The following is a 10240-nucleotide window of genomic DNA, read 5'->3' as shown; positions in this document are numbered from 1 at the left end:
CCTGGCCTTCTTTAAAACAGTACACATTTTAACTTTTCTAAATATCATGGCAAAGTATTTGGCTTGCAAGTTCAGGTTTGTGTAAACTGATTTAAGATCTCCTTCTGTGTTTGCTTTTTGTTTTTTAGGTTTATACTGCAGAGCTCCCCAACCAGATCAAGGTATTGTGGGGGCAGACAAATACATTTAAGGGCTGTCCTTCTGCACAGCACTTTGCCTTGCATGTTTACACTGTAAACATTGCTTAGGGAAAGAGAGACCTAAAGGTGAAGTAGCTTGTTCAAAATCATGCAATTGGGCCCTGACCTGAGAAACTCACTCTGTTGAAATTCAATATCATGTGCTTTTTGTTAAATCGCAGTTTCCTGTTTAGTTGCCTCTTTTGATGCTTTGCTTTGATGCCTGGGGTTCTCTTGTTCTTCAAGGATTACAGGGGTTCAAAACATTACCTTTGTTCATGAATGTTTTATTTTAAATAAAGGGTGAGAGACGGCTTCAGGGATGCAGCTGATTAGAGGACAGGAAATGTAACTTTGAGCATCTCTGGAAATAACTTTCTGTTGCTGAAAAACTGTCATTCTTCAAGATAAATATAGTTAAATCAGTTCTGTTCTTGAGATTGGAAGTGAGACAGAGGTGCCTCTCCCTTTGTACCTGCTTAGAATGCAGTTTGTGTCAGTGGGGAATGAAAATAAGTGATGTGCTATGAACGTAAATCGGAGTGATAGTTACTAAAAGAGCCCACAGTCTCCATTTTATGTTTGGTCAATGTGGGCCTGTGTCACAAAAGCAGTCAGGACTATTGGTACTACCTGGTATTTTTCACAACTGCTAAACAGAAACAGGGAAAGCTAGGCTTATTGCAGGGTAGGAAGAACATTCACAGAGCACCCTCTGTTTCACTACATCCTTAAATTTTTTCCTGTGGAAAAGGAACTTTGTTAAGCAGGATGCCAATATGAAGAACAAAAATAAAATTTGTCCAGTATTATTTTCTGATTTACAGTTAAGTCACAGGTGTGGTTCAAATGATATTAACTAATTCTTCCAAATGTTTGAAATAATGAACATTTTTTAAAAAACATACAGAGTTAGATGTAATTGGAAATAATTGAAAGTTGTATCAGGGAAAGCTGGCGCTTATTGACATTAGGAGAACTTGGTATAAAGCATCTTGAGGCTGGCTGGTATAATCATGTTTTCTTCCTTTCCGAAGCCATACGTTGATCACATTAGACTGACTGTAGAATAAAGGGGGATAAACACTTTGAACTCAATGGACTTCTGGAAATGTCTATATATTGCCAAGTATTTCCGTCCAGAACATAATTTGCATCTGAGCCACAAACTGCCTCACAATAACTTATCTCAGGGTCATTGCATGTTTAGATCCGTTGGAGAATCTGCACACAGAGTGAGTAGTAAAGCAAAAAAAAAAAAAAATCAAACTACCTAACTAATATTAGCTAGCTAAGGCATATGGCAAGGGAAATGCACAATCTCCAAGAACAGAACTCTGTGAGACCGAGTGCTTTGAGTATAACTTAGAATCATAATATCTTTTTATACTGACTGATTTGTTTTTAGAAGATGACTTGAAGTCAAATCTGCCATTCAGAAAACTATGTAACTATGTAGTATCTGTTTTCTTTCAAGTGTTGCTCATTTGCTGTATGGCTGGCATGTTTTCTGCAACAAAAATTCATTACCATCAAGTGCCATTCCAAGCACCGTAAGATGTTGGCAAACAGAAAAAGCATCTTGATAACTACCTTCTGCTGACATTTCAGGTACTGCATACCTTTGCATATTTCATCTATAACACATTTCTAATTGACCAACTTACTCCAATATCCTATTACAACAGGTGATATTTTTGGCGACTTTTTATTGTTGTAGCTTTTTTTTTTTTTCAGTCTGCCGATGTAAGGGCCTTTTGTGTGTAGTTTTCGTTGACTGCGTGCAGATTGGTAACTGCTGGTCTGTCTTCTAGACTTGAGCCTCCTGTTCACTCTCTCTTTCCCCTTTGTTTTTTTCTTTTCCAACATCAATTTACTTATTACCCTTCAGTGATTTTTTTTTTCAGCTCTTTCTGGATTGGCTGTGGTTTTTTTCTGTTTCTTCTTGGCTTCATTTCCTTCAGTGATTCTTAGAGGCTTCTGTATAAGGGACAGATCTTATTGTTAATTTGCTCTGCTTGAGAATTAATTTGGAAAACTTGCTTAGAGGTATAGAAAGGAAATTCTCTAGGTCTTGCAGTCAGTGTATATCAACGTATCTCTTTGCTACTGCAGTACAATAGAGCATTGGCTGTTAACAGACTGTTACATTACCACCTTCTTAACATAAGGGAAGATGGTGTAGACAAGGATCAATAAATAGAAAATGTTAGAATGAGGAAACTGCTCAAACAGTTCTGGAGGAAAAGGCAAGGTTCTTTGAAAAGTGGATTCTCAAGAGCTTTGTTAAAATTAGGACTTGGTGAGAGGGAGCAGAGATGCACAGCAAGTACAGTAGCAAAAAGTCTGAGCCAAATATCCAGTACTTACACTTAAACACAATTACTTCATTACAGTTGCTAGAGGTATAACATGTATTTATTTCATACATACATATAAAATATGTAAATGTACTAGAGTTCTCTGGGAAAAGGCCCATCAGTGGGTTTGGAACAAATTCTCAGAAAATGCTGAAATCTCATACTTTTCTTCTCATCTCCACTCCCATTTCATAAGACTGCCTTCCCTCCCAGCTTTTTTCTGCTACTTTCCCATCTCAGAATTCCATCTTGCTTATTTTTCAAAGTGTGCAGAACTTGAGAGATTAACTGTGCTGTCCAGGGGAAGGTGGGGTCACAGTCACAGAACAGTAGAGGTTGGAAGGGACCTCTGGAGATCATCTAGTCCAACCCCCTTGCTCAAGGAGGGTCTAAGCATGGTAGACAGGATCGCATCCAGGCGGTTTTTGAATATCTCCAGGGAAAGAGACTCCACAACCTCTCTTGGCAGCCTGTTGCAGTGCTCTGTCATTGTCATAATAAAGTTATTCTTCCTTATATTCAGGTGGAACTGCCAGTGTTTCAGGTTGTGCCTGTTGCCTCTTGTCCTGTTGCTTGGCACCACTGAGAAGAGTCTGGCCCCATGCTCTTGACACCCTCCCTTAAATACTGCAGAAACAATAAAAATCCCTTCCTTAAGACTTGACCCCTGATCTTTTTCAAGAACCTTGCTAGTTCTTTATTATTATTATTATTATTTTAATCCAGGAAGGAGATGGAGCTGTGAATGGAAGAACAGAAAACTCTGAGATCACTGCAACATCATTTGTGCAGGAATGGGCATGATGGGTGATAACAGCAGCAAGGCAATAGAGATTGCATCATCCTGAGTTGTCTCATGTCTTGCACTTTTTTTTTTCTTCATCCCAAACCTCTAAATCCAGGCTTTTGATTCTTAATCTTCCACAAACGTGCTCACCCTACTTTGAAGTGAATGCATCGTGTCTTTTACTAGTGCAGATCTATTCACTGTCTGACTGTTTTCACATCCTTTCCTCTGTAGCAGATAATGCACATGCACTGAAGGAAAAGGCATGTTCAGCTTGATCTTTCTTTTTGATTTAGTCACACACTTCCAGATTCACCTAAAATGTATTATATTCCTGTAGTTCGACTTTACAGCTTGCTGCTCCTGAAGGAGGTGGTTGAAGAAACTTGTTACAGTAGTATTCCAAGTGTACCACCAGAAGCTGAACTGTTTGTATCTGGCAAGTGCATGAACCAGGTGCATGAACCCAACTGACTGTGCAGCTAGAAAGATATAGGGGAAAATGTAGCTTTCAAAGCAAGGAAGGTGGAGCAGCATTTGGCTTAGAAAAAGAACACAACTTTCATTGATAAAGAGCTGTGCAGTAATTTAGGAGAAATTAGATGTTGTCTGAAAAGGGGCAGAGAGGCCAAAAGAGAAAACTGATTTGTGCAAAATGAAGAGAAGCAAAAAGTAGTAGTGTCATCTCTCCGTATGAAAATCTGCACAGGCTTTATTTTGTGTCCATGTAATATTTATAAACTATTTACTACAGAGATATAAATCTACTTTCACTATTTTTCTTTTTCTTTGTTTTTAATTCCTACCCTAAAACTACTTGAGAAATGTTGCTTTGCCTTATCTTCTGCCTTGTGAGAAAAGAAAACTCTCCTCTTTGAAGAATTTAGTATTTTAAAGTAGGAATCTCATTTTAATGCATTCTTTTTGTTTTCTTTACAGCGTTCTTTGAAGGTATGAATATGTGTTTTGCTTAGTAATTGGTGCTTAAGTACTTACTATTTCATGTCTAGAAGTGAAATTTTAAAAGCTTATCTTCTTGTCTGGCTGCCAGGAAAGGTATTTTACAAACAATAGCTCTTCCCAACTTTTTACAGAATAGTAACAAACAAAACTGCTTTGATTTGTACTTGCTAACCAGGGGAGTCTGCTCAAACCATTGATAAAGTTAATGAGGAAAATGTGCATGTGGTCTGCCAGATGCAGCAGATACGGTTCTTGCAGAAGAGTTCAGTAGCAAGTACTTCCCCTCCAGCTGAAAGCTGACCTGAGTGTTTCTCTGAAGTGTAGTGTCAATGCACTGGTATCAATGCAGGTGCTCTCCCCTCCAATGGCTAGGACCTCGCCTGGTCCTGTACCATCCTGTGGGTTGCCCTTTTAGAGGGGCTGGTGTACGTGCAGTCAAGTAGAACCATCTGGAGTCCCTGAGGGACTCTGCAAGCCAGTATATGAGGACCCAGCCAAGAGCAGGTATGAAATGCTGGTGGGGACGTGTGTTGAGGTGGGAGGTGAGCTGCAGAAGGGCTGCCAGCCCATGCAGACCCCGAGGCTGGGGGAGGAGTGCTCAGGTACCCACACGAGAGCACCCACGTACCCATCCATCAAGGAAAGCTGGGGTGGCCAGGCCAGTATCTGTTAAACTTTGCTACAGCTAAACTGCCAAGAAACAGGTAAACAGTGAACTAAAACATTTTTATATATATATGTACATATATATATATATATATAAGTCTTTAGGTAGATGAGGTTATTTTACGCAGTAGCTCATATTTAGCTTCTGTTGAGCTATTTGGCCACAGCTTCAATCCTCTATCAAGGTGAAGTGAATAAATGGTGTAGTGAAATCAATAGCATTAATAACTCTTGCAAACAAAAGTTCTCAGTCAGCTGTATAAGTTAATGTAGTGTAACTATTTGAAATGAGTATCAGTTGCATTAAATTGCAATTCAGAGAAACACTGAGTAAGCAACACACTCTCATCCTGCCCTTGTATTGGCAAATATGGAGGACTTAGAAAGAGCTTGACACCTCATACTTAAAATATGCTTTGTATGCCCTGTAGATGGATGTTTCCGTGAAGAGCTATGGTCAGTTCCTAACTTACCCAGATACTTTCTATATAGCTATATGCAAACTAAATAATTTTGCTCTTGCCTTGGTTTATCAACTCTAATATGAATGTGACATTTTATTGTATTAAAAAAATCATAAGCAGTCATATTAGGAATAGTGTCATATATGGACCAAAAGTGCATGTGATTGAAGTAAGTCAAGCTAATAAGTTGCATAAATTCTGAATGAAAATTAGATATTTCTATTGCAAACTCAAATATATTTAACCCATCATATTGGGAAAAGAGCAGCAAAATAATAATTTAAGTACCCAGTTCCACTCCTTGCATGAAATTTTACCGGTTAGACCATTTTAAGCAAGCAAATGAAAATAAGAACAGAACTTGATACTATTTAATCTTAAATATCATGTAAAGACTTTAAAGACTCTAGCATGTTTCCTAATTACACAAATGCTCAGCTATTCTGAAGGCAGTCTGCTGTTTTTCTAGATGCTTTGACTCCAAACAAAATCATTCAAATATTTTTTTCCTTGTACATTGAACTCAACCTCATTTTAATTTGACTGCAACTGCAACTCTGTGCTAAAGTGTAATGGAACATTAATTCTTGCAAAACCTGTAGCTCATTTTTTCTAAATAAACTGGCTTCTTTCAGTAATCATGTTTGATGGAATAAGTCTAAAGGGAATAAAATGAGAAGATCATTATATTGATGTTCCAAATGAACACCTATGGTAAAGCATTTCTGGTTCTACTTACAAGTTCTGCTGGGAGCATTTCAATTTTCTGGCTCATTGTTAGATGAAGTTAATAGCTTTTGAAGGCACATAAGTCATATCTGAGTTTGAAACATTATGGCTTAGAAACATCTTTGAGATTAGACAAGGTTTTTAGAAACCGTTTTCTTTGTTTAGCTCCCCAATAGCTAAGCATGAACATTTAAAGCTATGTCCTCAGCTGGTGTAGACAATTTTAGATCTGTAACTTTGATGGATTGTTTTGATTTACACTAACTGGAAGTAATGCCTATGAATGCTTTTACAGAACAGTTATGAGGGATGTACTTAGCTTCACACTAATCCTGAAGTCTTTCAATATTACGTACAGTTAATAGGCATTCACTGTATTGCAAAGGAAAGACTGTTTAATATGAGAAACAGTTCTGGTTTTATCCTCTCAGCAGACTAAGACATTCTGCTATTTGTTAACAGCTTAGGAGAATCTCAGGATGGTTCTGCTGGTCTAAGCTGGAAGAGCCTGTTTCCATCCTGAAGGGATAACTTGAGGTGCTCTGGACCTGCCTTGAGGACAAAAGGAAGTATGATAAGTTCCCTTTTCTTGCTGGTTGAGTGCAGAATGATGCCTCTTAGCACAGAGGAACAAAATTAATAATGAGCACAGATTGAAATACAGGAAATTCCGTTTAAGTATAAGAAATTTTTTCACTGTGAGAGTGGACAAACCCTGGCACAGATTGCCTAGAGAGCTTGTGCAGTCTCCATCTTTGAGATAATCAAAACTCATGTGGGCCTGGCCCTGAGAAACCTGCTGTACCTGAGCCTGCTCTGAGCAGATGGATTGGAGTGGATCATTCCCAGAGGTGCCTTCCAGCCTCAATCATTCTGTGGAAGAAAAACAGAGCAAGAATTGAAAACTTATCTTTGATTTTTAGTAGTGAAAACAAACAAACAAAAAAGTGACTTACAGTTGTTATCAGTAGCAAAACAGCATTTGGTTTGCTATGAATGTAGGCCTGTTCTACAGCTACTAGGAAAGAGACCTGTACTTTGGTGCAGAGAAGAGGTCTCAAAAAAAAAAAAAAAAAAAAAAAAGTGCATCTTTTTGATATGGTACTCTAACTGCCTTGAGTGATGTGTAAATAAGAGAGCATTGTTCAGAAAAGTTCAAAATGCATCACTGCAAGAGAAGAGAGCAAGATTACTGTGTAAAATTTGGTTCAATAACAACATTTAAAGGGAGAAGAATCCTTTGAAAGCAAAACCTATGCAAAATACTATGCTGAAATGAGATGGGATTATCCAATTTTGTATTTAAACACAATCATAGGAAAATTCATCCTACACAAACAAGCATTTTAGGTATTCAGTGTGCAGGAATAATGTTAAGAGAGCAATAAAAAGGGAACTCTGGAAGGAATATATAACCAAATCCAATGGTAGTGGTCCCATTGGATTTAGGTAAGAGTGTTTGGGGTGGCAGTTTCCAAGGTGACAGGCACTCAAATTATGATTATACTAGTTTCTTGTTAAAATTTGAATGACTTTATTTACAGCAGTCTCTTAGGTTAGTCTGTCTCTTTGCAAGAGACTCTTTTCACCTTAGTACCCATGTTCATTATTTACAACAGAGAATCAGTGTGTTGGATACATCCAGTACAAGATTTTGAGAGCGGTGTGTTTTACATAATACTCTATCAATGTGAACTAAAAGCTTAGTAAGTGTTGAAAGCAGTTCAACAGTGGCAAACACCAGGACAGTAGTGTATGACTGGTTTCTACTGCTGGTAAAATGAGCTGAATGACTTTCATTCCTCAAATGTTAACTTTTTCTTGTACTTTCTTCCTTTATCGGAGTATGTAAATTTAAGTGTCAGCTGTATTAATCACCGAAGAACTGGTATTAGGCAGGATCTCAGTGTCGCTAATGAGGTTCAAACTGAATTGGCCAAAGTGGAAAAATTACTCTGTTGGGGTAGCTAAGGAGTCCTATTCTGACATTGCAAAATAGCTTTTATTCATGTGTTAATGATTGGTATCTATGCTTCGCAGCCTCACAGTAAAGAGAAAGAAAGGTGCTTACTGAGTATAGATGAAATACAGTAAGGGAAAGTGAACTTTCATGAACAAGTGGAGAGAGAGGATCAACCATGTAAAGACTGCAATATTTTTTTTCATATACCAATTTATCTCCTTCCCTGAGTTTCATCTCCAAATTGTTCACCTTTATCACAAAGTTTTCTTACTATAGGTGAAAACTGGGATATCAAAAATAATGCATTTTTGTCTTACTAGGGAAACAAGAAGATTTAACTAGGGCTTTTTGCTCAAAGACACAGGGAATGTGTACTTGGCATAAACCCCATCCAAAGCCCACAACAATGAGCAAAATTATCTCTATGATGTCTTTGGTATGACAGAAGTGTTTATGGCTAAAATTACCATTCAGTGCTTTGATTTTACTCGCTTTATGTGAGCAATTTCTTCTTTTTGATTTGTGAAAGTTTTAATGCCCTTACTGTCATCCCTAGAGCTTATTCTGAATTTGTTTCAACACGTTCCAAAACTCGCTGCTTGTGAAGAAATCCACTGAACTAACTGAATTTCACCTTATTATACAAAACCTCAGCTATTGCATCTGGCCCTGGTTAATTGCATGATTGATTTTTAAAACAAGCAAATAGAAAATATTCTGGATGCGCTTGCATCAGATCTGAGCTTTATACAGAAGAGTTTGTGAACTTTGTTAGGAACGCTAAGTTTGTAATGAAAGCAGATTATTTGGCATGGTTTTAATTCAAATCTGATGGCTTGATTTTAGATACATTGGAATGGAAAATCTAAACAAAATCATTTCTGTAGTTATGCCAGCACAAACATATCCCTATTCCTTGTCATTTGGAGCTTAAAGTTAGAAATGTCCAAGCTGATAAAGGAAAACCCAGAATGCTTACACATGTATGCCAAATCCATCCTGTTTGTACCATATGATTTAAAATGCTGAATAGAAGTGTTTTCTGCACTGTGCTTTAACTGATCCAGAGACCACAAACAGTCCGCTTTTGTCCTTTGAAAAGATGCTAAAAGTAAATACCAAATTAGTCTTTTGAATGTCATGTGAATGAGTAAGGAATTCTGTCACACATCATAGCATAAAAACAGGATGAGCCCACAAATTGGTGGTCTTCATTATTTGTTTACTTTTCCTTTTTCAGCCCTTCTAAAATCAAACCACTTTAAGGTCAGCTAAAAAGGCAAATGAGACTGGAACTTAATTCAATATATATCCTGACCTTACTGTAGCAGCGATGAGGCGTGGAAAATGTTTCAAGCCATGCAACATTCAGATTTCTTTTATCTATAGCACACAAGCTCTGAACAGTGCCATGCTCACTAGTATAGAAACAACAGAGAAGCAAATGGCTCTGGTAAGAGAAAGAATAAGGATATGGATAAAATAAAAATTTCTCTATAAAAAAAAATCCTGTGTACTTTTCCAAATTAGTATATAAATTTATAAATTTAATGCTTGATTTGTCATGGGTTCAATTCATCACTGTGAAATTAGATCTCTTTTAATTATTACTCTATACTTTCAGTAAAGAGCCTACATCAGTTCCTTATTTTACAGCTGGCTTAGGTTTTTCCCACTCCCTTTTAACAGTCTTCATGCTTTGATGTCATGCTCTCTGCCCAGATTGCCAGAAGGCTTTCAGTGGCAAATGCAGGTGTTTTCAACTGTTAGACAAAGCTGTGTTGTATTATTCATCAGCTCAGTCACAAAATGTATTAGTAGGACACTTATTTTACATAAAGAACAAAATGGGAATAATGGGTAAAATAACAGACTGTACGTAGAGAAAGACGGTACTCAAGGCAGGTTTGGCAATGGAGGAGCTATGTTTGAATCTATGTTACTGCTTTCACCTGTGTTTTGTCTATATGTCATTTAACCTTCAAAATACTGTTTCTTCTATCTAAAAGTCTATCTTGCCCATTAGCTTAACTGAAATGAATTAAGCAGGGCTTTTGAGGGGTACAATTCTCTTTACAGATAACACCTAGAAATTGTCATTACCTATAAGGGTTATTTGTTACATGCAG

Source organism: Rhea pennata, chromosome 5 (assembly GCF_028389875.1).
Source record: "Rhea pennata isolate bPtePen1 chromosome 5, bPtePen1.pri, whole genome shotgun sequence".
NCBI lineage: Eukaryota > Metazoa > Chordata > Aves > Rheiformes > Rheidae > Rhea > Rhea pennata.
This window is presented reverse-complemented; position numbering follows the sequence as displayed.